Raw genomic sequence first — 13,493 nt, 5'->3', positions numbered from 1 at the left:
TTTTCCCACTCTCTCCTTCCTTCTAGGTAAAGCAGCACAGACAGCAGGTTATTTCTTCCTACCCTGTTCTGCTTTATACATACTAAAACACTTGTTACAACCAAAATATAGCAGTGACTCCATGGACAAATGAATAGGACAATCACCAGTGCTCTAATTCCTCATTAACATCCTCATCACTGCAGACACATTTAACAAGAGAGATTTTCCCTCACATTAATATACCTCAAAGACACATACAGAAGAAAGTCATGCATAAAAGCATGCTTTTCACGGCTGAAATGAAGATTAAAATTAATAGACTATGAGAAACTAAATTTTATTTTGAAGAAATGTTCACTGTGACTATCTAGTGTCCAAAGAAGGAATAATATTATGCAGACAGAAAGACTTCTCTCTCAGCAAGATGTCAAGTTACTGGAGTAATCAAACGTTGTTCATGGTGTCTCTTAGTAGCTTAGATTGACTTCCTAGTGAGTCTTCTGTATAGCTGTCTGCCTCCTGTAATAGTCATAAAGCATGTAGTTCTTGTATATGTGTCTTTATATCATCAAGGTTCTGAGAGTGCTACCAGAACTTACTGCCTCTGCTCAATGTCACCTGGTCACCTCCCTACGCTCATGGGACCAGGAGCTTTTTCAGCCCAGTCCTTGTCTGTTGATCCCTGCCCCGTCTGTATGGATGGCATGGTAGTCTTCAGCCCTGCCCCTGTCCCTGTCCCTGCCTCCTGTGAGGACCTTGGCTCTACTCTGCAGGTGCCTCATCTCCAGGATGGACCCTTAGACACCCACCTTCTTCTGCCTCAGTCTAGAGCATCATCCGGGCTCTGGCTCTGGTTCACTGCCTTGCCTCAGGCTGTCAAGGACAACATCACCTGCCCTGTGCAGGCCTTGGGTGGATGTCCCCTGAAGAGAGCACAGCCTGTGCTGGGGTCATCCTCAGCCAACTTATATAACCTGTGAGTTTAATTCAGATTTTTGAATTTCATTAACTACATGTAGATGATATTGTGGCACTGAGGAATCTCAGACTAAATTCCTGCTGGAACTGTAGCTCCAACTGGCTTCTAAGCGATATGTCCACCAAAGTTCTGTAGAGAAGGTAAAAGAAACATAAGTGAATTCAGGAATCAGGAGAAGAGCAAATGGAAGCAGGTGTTTGATCTCCAAATGAGGTTCATGATAGCTTAAAGGAACAATTCACCTATAGGGAGTATGTCAACAAGCCCTCACTTGAAGGAAAAATGAGATAGCAAACTTAGTCTTGAGCTGACAGAGAAAATCTTGGTCTCTGAAGGTGATTGTCTGCATATTTCTCAAACATATGTTTAATAGGCAGAAACTAATAGGCTACATTCAGAGTATATGGACAAGTGTCTGTTACAGTTCCTCACTTCTAGGTATCCAAGTGTGAAAACAAAAGTTTTAAAGATATCACTGATGTAACCCTGAACTGCCTTTTCCTTTTTCAATGAAAAGAACATTTTGGGACTAAAATTACGCAGTAAGTAATGTTGAGTTCCATTCTGAATGCGCAACCAGCCATCCATGGTCTGGGTTTCATGGGTTATGACCACTGTGCTAATATCAAGAACCACTTTAAGATTCCTCTTCTTTGGATAGCTGACCCTGAAGATTAACAGCCAATTCTGCAAAGATCTTGTGACTTTCATATATGACATAAAAAGAGTTATCTTAGCATAATAAATTGGCTTGACCATTTCAGTCTGCTGAGTATGTATTTCATGAAAAGTGCAGCCTCTTCAATAAAGGCAGCAGAACTAAGTGTTGAACAAGCACCTGTTTCCTCTATGAAATATTTAGTTGATTCTGAGTAACTGACTCAACAATCTCACAACCTCTGTAGCAATCTCACTCAAGTCACTGGAAATGTCAAAAACCAGCAAGTTAGAAAAATATTACCTGTGGCATAAATTTCGTACTTAGTCATGTACATGCTCAAAGACCAAGTTTCTACTACAATGCCAATAAACAGTGCCACTTCTGCTTAGTGCCATGTTTCTGCTGGCAGACATTTGCAGTGTCAGTGCAGTTTTCAAAGTCAATAAGCTGCTCAGAGATCATCAGCTTAACGTGGAACTTTGACAGCCCTCCAAAGCAATTTTACTGGAGTGGTCTAAATCAATAGCGGACACTGAATACATCTCAAGATAGAACCAACCTAAAGGACTAACAAAAATATGAAAGTGTTACCCCAAAGAAGTTAAATATGTAAATACTTTATATACTGTCTTAGGAGGAAATAAAGTCATATATTTGTAAACACAAGGCGAAATTCCTCCCTAACAGAAACTAGACATAGAACAGACCCATTATCTTCCAGCAATTCAATATCGTCTTGGCTAAAGCAGGTCCTTTTTTGATCACCTTCTGAAAAGTCTTGATTATAGTATGTACTTTGTGGCAGCAAGACACCTAGGAAATGGGCATGGCAAAGCCAAAATGCCTTTGAGGATCTGGAACAACATTATTTTCCCTAGATTTATTCTTTTCTTTAGATATGCAGTTCAGTGGATTTCTGAATTTTATCTGATGGCAAACGAGATGTCCATGTCCATTGAATTTTTTTTTAACATTTTATACTTTCAATAAAATATGCTCCAAAATGTGTTTCTGAAATGCAAGTGTTGGCTTCCATTTGTCATAAATTAAACTCAGCTTGGTAAATGGAATATTTGCTTATTCAAAATATTTTAGAAGTTTCTATCATTCTACTTGGTTTCACAGTTAAGGCATGTCTACATATATTTTATTCCAAACTACTCTCCTACTACTCAATATGAATATTTTTAATGTATATTCTGTTGTTAAAACATACTGATGACCACTGTGACACTCTATTTTGATAAAGAGAATAGAGCAGTCATTTTTCTCACGTATTTGTTTGAAACTCTCCTGTCAGTTTATAAGCAATGAACCTTATTTTCTGTCAGATCTGCAGCCTTAGGCGCTTTGCTTGTTTAAGAGAAAGGTTTTTCCTTCATAAAAGAAAATATAATTCTTTTCTGCTCTCATCTGTGTTCTGGTTTCAACATACACATGAAGAATCTGGATGGAGCAGAAACTTACAAGTTGCTAATTTTTTTTTCATTTAAACCTTGCATTTCAATAGAGCACTACTTAAAAGAAGTTCCGAAACTACTGTCCATTCAACAGATACCTCATATCAGAAATCACGATAATAAGCAGGAAAATCACGCAGAATCACAGAAACTTAGGGGTTTGAATGGACCTCTGGAGATCATCTAGCTCAAAGTGTTGCTAAAGCATATTCACTACCATAGGTTGCACTGGAAAGTGTCCACACAAGATATGAATATTTCCACAAAAGGTAACTGCACAGCTTCTCTGGGCAGCCTGTTCCAGTGCTCTGTCAATCTCAAAGTAAAGAAGCTTTTCCTCATGTTCAGGTGGAACTTCCCATTTCCAATTTGTCCCCATTGCCCGTGGCTCCATTACTGGGCACTGCTGCAGAGAACCTGGCTCCATCCACTTGACTTCCACCCATTAGATATTTTTAAGGGTTGGTTTTGGAAGGTTTTAGGAAATGTTATACACTAATAAAGTCACGGGATAGTTTTCTGAAAAGATATGGACCAGAAAGAAGCACTGTTCTCTAAGTAAGTCTTAAAAAAGTTTTAACTAACCAGACATCCTCCACAAATCCTGGATATTTAAAACTCCTCTGGGGATCTAGTTTTCTTCAACTGTAAAACAGTAACATTACATAGTAGAAAACTCTTCAGCTGCTATCTGATAACAACTTGATATTTTGTTTGTTGATTCTAGGTTTTGTATCCCATATTTAGTATATGATATGATGAAGAGAACTGTCTTTTTAAAAAATCATCTGTAATAATGAAAATAACAAATTGAGAAACACTTTGCCTCAAGAGTGTGGATGAAAATCTACTGTTATAAGGGGACAGACAATATCAAAAGATAGTGGATGAGGGACAAATTTGATGAGACGCAGTTTAGTTGTTGATTGTGTGTAAAACAGTACTCTCAGGTACTAAATTCTGACAGACAAAATATCGAAGTGTAAGTCAATTTTGATATTTAACTTGAACAAATTTAAATAGGTCAAGGTGTAAGTTCCAAAGTAGATCATTGTTATTTATCTGGAGCTGGCAGAAAATAGCGTCAATAAATCTTGTATTTCAGTTGACTTGGCATGTTGCTTTCCTTTGTATCAAAATGAAATGATTTTTTTTTTTGTCCGACTTGGCTTTAAAAGTGTGTTTCTTTTTCCTTGTTTTGTTTTGTCACCCCAAAAAAGTTTTGTTTTGTATTTGAGTGTCTCCATATGAATTTAGTCAGGCAGAAAGAACAAATCAGTGACTTTGAAGCAGCAGCAGTCTCCTGAAAATGACAGGACCTGGGGACATATAACTCTCTAAAGATACACAGTCATCTTTAAAACTGTACAAAATTCTTTAATAACTGTTCACTGCAGATATATACTTGATATGGTAACTCTAAAGAATGTTTTGTGTTTTTTTTTTAATTGAAGAATAGACTTGTTAAATAGAATGATAATGTCAGAAAATCATAAATTCCAAGCCAGAATACCTAAAATTGAATAGAAAATTATTTGGCATGTTTCCTAGTACCACATATTCATGTAGAATATTCAAGAAATTCAGAGAGGAAGGTTAATTCATAAAGTAGATTAGGAATTTAAAACAAGATCCAAAAATGGTAGGGATGTCGTGAAAATGTTGTAAATTATTTCAATACAGGACCACCACCAAAGCTTTCAAACTCAGGGATCTGTTGTGGGTGTTTCCAGAATGTTATATAGCATTCTGAGATTTTTATCTTTTCAATACATTGGAACGTTACTAGAGCATCACTAATTATCTTTGTGCTTTCACTTGCACAATGATTATACTCTTTAAAACAAAACAGCAAAAATGACAATTTTCTGTGTCAGGATAATAAAGTCTTCATGTTCAATTTTTCTTTCTTTCTTTATTTTTTTAATGGAGAAAGGTATAATCATCTTTGCTAATTTTAACAGTCTGCTGAGAGGCTTAAAATAAGTATGTACCTGGAGGATATACATTAAAGAGCAATCTCAAGCATTTTTTTTACCCTGGAAGAGGTGTTAGGTTTGTGGGTCACTGATTCAGTGAGTCTGAGAAGAAAGCAGGTGACCTGAACAGTGACTCTTAATATAGATTGAGTCTGAGGTTGAAGGGGAGCTAGTTAGCCTTTGCAACACTATTATATACACACTAATTTAAGAAAATTCTGCTTCCTGAAGTTGTCACCTGTCTCGCTCCAATTTATAGGAGGGAGAGGAGGTTCTTTCATATATGTATATCCAGCATGAGATTAAGAAACAATGGTTCAAATGTTGGTTCAACCAGTTTATTACAAATCTTAATCAGGAAGATGGGAAAGGGGAGGATGGACGATTTAGGGTGATGGGGAAGGGAAGGTGCATGATAGAAAAGATAGAAAGAGGCAAGAATTATGTAAAGCGGGGATAGTCACCACCAGGATCCAGCAGCGGTCCCGCTGCACAATGTTCTGACGGTCAGGAGCAAAAGCACAGGGGAAGAGAAGCAGCAGCATGGCCAGTCTTGGGCAGCAAGAAGGTGCAGGTACTGAGTAGGTCCAGGAAGAAGTCCAGGAGGAAGCAGCAGGCCTCCAGTAGCAGGCCCTGGAGAGTCTGTCAGCATGCAGGCCTTCCACAGTGAGGGATCTGATGGCAGACACCTTCTTGGGGCGGGGGGGTTGGGGGGGAGGAGAGCAGCAGTAGGGTGGCTGGCCTTAGGCAGCAAGCAGGTAGAGCGCAGAGCAAGTCCGGAGGGAGAGGCAGGTTGTGAGGCCTCTCATGTCAGAAACCTTCTTGTTCTTCTTCAGCATGCAGGTCTCAGGTCGTGAGGAACCTGTTGTCAGAAACCTCTTCTTCATGAGGAATCTGTTGTCAGAAACCCTCTCTCTTCTTCAGCATGAGGAATCTGTTGCCAGAATCCTAAACCCATGGTTGTTAGTCCCTTTTTTATCCTTCTTCTGCAAATATGGCATTCCTAGGTGCTTGGGTAACAGTCATGTGCAGCACGCCCTGAGATGGCTATTATCTCCCTCGAGATAAACCCATAAAAAAGACTGCTTCCTGGCTATTAAGATCTGGCTTATCTCACTCCGTCTCTCTCTCTCTCTCTGTCTCTCTCTCCCATCCTTGTCCATCTGTGTCCCTCAGACAAAAGATTTCGCAACCCCTGCCCAGGACTTGTCCATCTGTGTTCTCCAGACAAAGGATTTCTCAATCCTTGATCAGGACTTGCTTGGACTTCTTCATCTGTGTCCCTCAGCAAGCTTTGAGACAATGATGAAAAAGAATAATCTCTTACATCACCATTCAAGGCCTCTCCCATACCAGAGCATTCTCTTCCTGAAAAGCTAGTTTGTTCTCTAGCAATGGCTCAAAAATATATGTTTGTTTGTTTGTTTGTTTCCTGCCTGAAGGCTGGCTATAAAGGCCAATGAGAGGGAACAACTTCCCATTACTTCCAAGAATATTAGTAGACTGCTTATGGCTGAAGTAAGCAGTGGGACCTTCATGTTCTGGGCATGCTTTCCATAGTTCTCTGCTGTTTATGGGGACAAGAGCAGGGTTTTATTTGCAAGCATTTCCAAGACTTCTTAGGACTCTACTGAAAATGAAGTTAAAAGCATTTCTTTTTGCCCCTTTTAAGTTAAACTTCTTTCCACTTGGGACATTCCTTCTTTTGTCCATTTATTTCCTCAGGTTTCTGAAAACCTGCTGATGAAAATAGCTTTCTTCTCATTCCCTTGTGGCCTCACATGAGATGTGAGAAAGGCTGTGGATGGTCTTGGGGGACATTCCTTTCTTAATAACTGTGCCTCAGAGGCAGAAAGGTAGTAAATAAAATTCTGATGTACCTATAGCTATTTTAGGTTTCTAGAGCCTCTAAATCAAGACACATAATGATCTGGGCCATACTTTTTTAAGTAAATTGAAAATTGGCAATTACTCATTATGATCTTCTGTTTGTCAGAGAGGGAAATGGCAGAAAAATGAGTGAAGCAAAATCTGTGATATTGGCATCACCATACTAGGGATATTAATCTACCTCGTTCATAGTAAGGAAACCATGGTTGGGGTAGCATTTTGTAAGTCCTCATCTCAGGACTCTCTGAAGAACCACTGGAAGTAAGAATCATAAGTAGAGTCATCAGCTAATTATTGGTTGATAGTGTATATACTGAAAAAGGTCAAACTGCTGGTTATGAAAAACTCAAGGAATAATCTTGGATAACTAAAAAAATAAAAGACTAAAAATGGAATACTGAAATACATTGTTTTGGAACTACAGTTTTTGTCTCTGTAGAAGTGAAATGACTTTGGTTAATAGAAGCATCCCTAGGAAATCCAATTAGGAAAGCTAGTCTCATCTTCCCCAGTCACCTAATTCAAAACATTTTTTTACAATTTTTTCCATGATTTCTTTCAATATTACTCTGTAAACAGTTTTATATGAAATAAATCAATTTCAACATAAGATATGCAAACAGTTCAGTATCTCTTGCAATCCAGATGGTAATTGCTCTAAGAAAGAAGAAAGTTTCAGAAATAGAGACAGAAATTTAGCATTTGCACTGGGTCTCCAATACCCTATCACAGAATCACAGAATCACAGAATTGTAGGGGCTGGAAGGGACCTCTTGAGATCATCTAGTCCAACCCCCTGCCAAAACAGGGTCCCTAGACCAGGTTACACAGGGTTAGGGATAGGATTACCCTATCTTAGTTGGGCAGTCACTTGGTTGGAAAAGGAAATGGAGATCACCTTATTTCTGGAGTAACATAGGATCTACCTCATTAAAACTTAACAATGTTGGACCTAAACTTTTGTTGTTTCTAGAAGTGCCTGAAAAAGATGTATTATAAAATACCATTTTTAAAATTAGCTGATGACCAAAAAACAAAATCTGGAGTGAACCTGAATTGGCCTTTTTTTCTCTTTTATTTTTATTAGGACTTCCTGAACTTTTTTTACCAAAAATATAAATAATATCACCATAATCATAATTTTTGTTTCATAGGGGGAAAAATAGATACATTACTTTCCTTTAAAAGATTGACATATTTTAGATCTGGCCTTTTTTTTTTTTTTAATCAATTTTACTGAATGTTGATTTATCTTTGCCTTGTTTTATGGTAGGAAAGACTAAAGCAGTGGCCCTTACATTTGGACTAGAAAGCAGTGAAAATACTAATTACTTTTTCAGTTTCTTCAAGTGAATTTTTCTTATTTATTATAAGCTCCAACAATATAGTGACTCAATGCTTTTCTCATGTAGTTTGGTAGTTAAATTTTGAAGGTCAGAGTAACCCACGCCTAGCTCAGTCAGAGGCTGGAAAACACTAGATGAAACATTACATGTGACTCAGTGTGCTTTCTATCAGGAGTTAGTGCCAAGAGCACAACAGTAGGTATAGGTACTTACTGTGTTCCGGTTTCAGTAAGCTTCACTGTGATAATTAATTCATGAGACAAGAAAGGTATACATGATTAAGGTCATTTAATCACCAAACAAGTGAGAAGTCTCTTAGTCTCCTGTTATTTGTGTGTAGGTTGTTATTTGTAAGTCCAGGTTCAGAGGGGTCCTAGAAACCAACGGCTGTTTTAACATAACTTGTGGCTAATAAACAGATTTGAGTAAAATCTAAACAATGCATTAGAGCCCTAGCCTTTCTTTCATATTTGGTTGCTAACCGTGGATATCCTGATTCAGCATTGCTTTGCATTTTTGCACAGTTGTTTATGCTCCAGTTCAGTGTCTGAAGAAAGATACCTTCTCTAATTTGAACAATTTACTATTAAACTTTTTTTTTTTTTTTTTTTTTTTGGTGCCATATCAGCGAATGGATATCTAGGCAATTGATTTATGTTTTGATGGCCTATAATGTTTTACTTTCCGCTTTTCGTTAGGCTTGGTAGGCAACATCTGAAACAGTTTATCCATAAGACATGTAAATCATTTATTACCTGTATAGCCAGTAACTACATCTATATTTATTACTGTAAAAACTTTTGACCCAAGTGACTAATTATATGAAGTCATAAATAAATGTTTATCCAGAACAAAGTACCTCTTAGAGTGTATTTGAAAGTTGCCTAGAGTAGGCTCGGCAAAAAGAACTTTTTAAAATATTACCTCTAACCATGAACTAATATTAAAATACATTTTATTTACCATCACTTGAAAACCAGTCTCTGCTTTACTGTCATAGGTTTGTTTGATATGTCAGGAGCTGTGATAGAAGATGTTGCCTAGGTAGAAGCTTGCTGCCAAAATATACAACATCTTATTCAAGCGCATGATGATAAGACAAACTTTAAAAAAAAACATACTGATATTATGTTTAACAGGACTTCTCAGTGCACCTTGGTGAACCAGACTTATTCCAACTGTTTAAAGGAATGGGAACCTAGAAAAGGGTTCATAATAAAGGACAGTGTAAAATTTCAGAAAAGAATTCAGAAGTCCTTGCATGTACTGGGGCTGATGATATTCAGTATCTTTATCAATGACATAGACAATGGGATTGAGTGTACCCTCTGCAAGTTTGCTGATGACACCAAGCTGACTTGTGCAGTTGACACAATAGAAGAACTGGATCTCACCCAGAGAGACATGCGCAGGCTCGAAAAGTGAGCACAAGAGAACCTAATGAGGTTTAAGAAGGTAAAATGCAAGGTGTTGCACTTAAGTCAAGTCAATTCCAGATATGAGTACAGACTGGGAGAAGAGCTCATTGGGAATAAACTTGCAGAGAAGAACCTGGGGGATAAAAAGCTGGGCATGAACCAGAAGTGTCCAGAAAGCCAGCAGTATACTGAGCTTCACTGAAAGAGGGGTGGCCAGCAGGGAGAGGGAGGTTATTGTCCTCCTCTTTTCTGCCCTTGTGAGATTCCATCTGGAGTACTGCATCCTAGCCTGGGCTCTCCAGTACAGGAAGTATGTGTAGCTGTTGGAGCAGATCCAAAAGAGAGCCACAAAGATGATCAAGGGGCTGGAGCACCTCCCATATGAAGCTAGGTTGAGGGAGTTGAGCTTGTTTAGCTTGGAGAAGAGAAGGTTCTGGGGAGCTCTCATTGCGGCCTCCTAGTTCTTGAATGGAGCTTACAAACAGAAGGGAGATCAACTTTTTACACAGCCTGATAGTGTCAGGACAAGGGGGAATGGTTTTAAATTAAAAGAAGGGAAATTTAGGTTAGATGTTTTTACTCAGAAGATGGTGAGGCACTGTCATAGGTTGCCCAGAGAAGTTGTGCATGCCCCATTCCTGGAGGTGTTCAAGGCCAAGTTGGATGGGATACTAGGCAGCCTGATCTAGTGGCTGGCAACCCTGCCCATGGCAGAGGATTTGAAACTAGATGATCTTTAAGGTCCCTTCCGATATATTGTTCTCTGATCTCTCCATCCAGCAGCACGTTTTAGTATGTAGTCTAAATTTTTTCCCTCCCCAAAAATAAATAAATAAATAAATCGTTTCTCTCTACTCATTGTAGAAGTTATTATCAAGCTAGTAATGTAATTATGCTAAAAAATTTCAAGTGTGTTTGTTATGTCTGGAAAAGAGAACTTTCTTAAGTTCTACAGAAGTATTCAAAAGAGTATGGACTGAGTTCTTTATTGGCTTTTGTTTAATATAGCAGTGAGGATGTAATAAATACCTAAGGCAAGCATCAAATGTTATGGATCATCTTTGAGAATTCATGCAGATCAGGTGATACCCCAGATGCCTGAAGAAGGTGCCTTGAGGAGGATCTCCAGTGGTACACTATTAAGTGATCATTTTCAAAGCAGTCCATAGCAATTTAATGTATTTCTATGAATGGAAGCGCATACATGGAAGGAAAGAAATAGTATGGCTTCAAGCTGCATCTTCTTGTTTGTTAAAATTATAGTATTCTCATTAGCAAGGGGGGACATACATGAAATTACCTAAAAACAAGTATAGCATTATTAAAAGTAGCAGAACCAAACTACTGCAGGACTATGGATATATTTTATTTTCTAAGACTAGTAGTGTTCAGTATTTTTATTAGTAACCAGGAGAGTTTTGGCTGGGATAGAATCAATTTTCTTCCTAGTAGCTATTATAGTGCTGTGATTTAGGAAGAAAATAGTGTTGATAACACACCAGTGCTTTAGTTGTTGCTGAGTACTGCTTACACTAAGTCAAGAACTTCTCTACTTTTTCATGCTGCCCTGACAGCAAGGAGCTGGGAGGGGACACAACCAGTCCAGCTGATCCAGTCTCAGCAAAGGGATATTCCCTACTGCATGGGGTCATGCTAAACAATAAAACTGGAGGGAGCCTCTGCGTTGGTACTGGCTGGGCATCCGTTAGCAAGGGGTGCATAACTACACTCTGCATCAATTTTTCATATATTCCTTTATCATCGTTGCTATTCTTGTCGCTGTTACTATAACTATTATTATTTCATAGAATCATAGAATCATATAAAGGCCTGGGTTGAAAAGGATCACAGTGATCATCGAGTTTAAACTCCCCTGCTATGTGCAGGGTCGTCAACCACTAGACCAGACTGCCCGGAGCCACATCCAGCCTGGCCTTGAATGCCTCCAGGGATGGGGCATCCACAGCCTCCTTGGGCAACCTGTTCCAGTGTGTTACCACCTTCTGTGTGAAAAACTTCCTCATATGCAACCTAAACTTCCCCTGCCTCAGTTTAAGACCATTCCCCCTTGCCCTACCACTATCCACCCTCGTAAACAGCTGTTCCTGCTCCTGTTTATATGCTCCCTTCAAGTACTGGAAGGCCACAATGAGGTCTCCCTGGAGCCTTCTCTTCTCCAAGCTAAACAAGCCCAGTTCCCTCAACCTTTCTTCATAGGAGAGGTGCTCCAGCCCTCTGATCATCTTAGTGGCCCTCCTCTGGACCCGCTCCAAGAGCTCCATGTCCTTCCTGTACTGGGGGCCCCAGGCCTGGACACAGTACTCCAGATGGTGTCTCACAAGAGCTGAGTAGAGAGGAACTATCACTTCCCTCTCCCTGCTAGCCACTCCTTTTTTAATGCAGCCCTGAACACAGTTGGCCTTCCAGGCTGCAAGCGCACACTGCTGGCTCATGTCCAGGTTCTTGTCTACCAGGACCCTCAAGTTCTCCTTCGCAGGGTTGCACTCAAGGAGATCTTCCCCCAGTTTGTATAAATACCTGGGATTACCTTGACCCAAGTGCAGCACCCTGCACTTGATCTTGTTGAAACTCATTAGGCTCTCATGGGCCCACTTCTCCAGCCAGTCCAGGTCTCTCTGGATGGCTTCCCTTCCTTCCAATGGATCGAGTGCACCACTCAGCTTTGGTGTCATCGCAAACTTGCTGAAAGTGCACTCGATGCCATCGTCTTTCTCATTGATGAAGATGTTGAAGAGCACCAGTCCCAAGACCAACCCCTGAGGAACATCGCTTGTGACCGGCCCCCACCCTGACACAGACCCACTGATAACAACCCTTTGGCTTTGTCCAGCCAGCCAATTCCTAATCCATCGAACAGTCCATCCTTCAAATCCACACCTCTCCAATTTAGAGAGAAGGATGTGGTGAGGGATCATGTCAAAGGCCTTGCAGAAGTCCAGGTAGGTGACATCCACTGCCCTTCCCCCATCCACCGAAGCTGTCACTCCATCATAGAAGGCCACCAGATTGGTAGGCATGATCTGTTCTTGGTGAAGCCGTGCTGGCTGTCTCAAACCACCTTTTTGTCCTGTATGTGCTTTAACATAGCTTCTAGGAGGATCACTGAGTACCTCAGCTTTTTCTATGTCTGAGGAAGCCAGGTCCCCATTGCCTTTCACCAGAGAGGGAACACTTTCCTTGGCCTGTCTCCTCCTGCCTATGTACCTGTAGAACCCCTTCTTGTTATCTTTCACATCCCTTGCCAAGTTCAGCTCCATCTGTGCCTTGGCTTTCCTAATCCTATCTCTACACACACGGACAACAGCCCTGTATTCATCCCAGGATACACAACCCTGCTTCCACCTTCTGTACATTTCCCTCTTTTCTCTCAGTTTAAGCTGCAGGTCCTTGCACAGTCACAATGGTCACCTGCCTCCCCTGCTTGACTTCTTCTGCTGGGGGATGGAGAGCCATTGCACTCTCAGAAGGGTGTCCTTAAAGAGCTGCCTGCCAGCTTTGTTCTGTACCCGTGCCCTTAAGGACAGTCTCCCAGGGGATCCCACTCAGCAGTTCCTTGAGCAGCCAGAAGTTTGATCTTCTAAAGCGCAGGTTTGCTCTCCTAAGGCACATTTCCCCTTCCTTGTCTGTCCTATTAAACTGTCTTTAACCTAACCCTTGAAATTTAACCTTTTTCCATTCTCTTCCCAATTCATTTACTGGGGGGAGTGAGCAAATGGCCGTATGGCACTGAGCTGCTGCTGGGTTGAAACACAACTTG

Source organism: Gallus gallus, chromosome 1 (genome assembly GCF_016699485.2).
Source record: "Gallus gallus isolate bGalGal1 chromosome 1, bGalGal1.mat.broiler.GRCg7b, whole genome shotgun sequence".
NCBI lineage: Eukaryota > Metazoa > Chordata > Aves > Galliformes > Phasianidae > Gallus > Gallus gallus.
Note: the sequence above shows the minus strand (reverse complement) of the source record.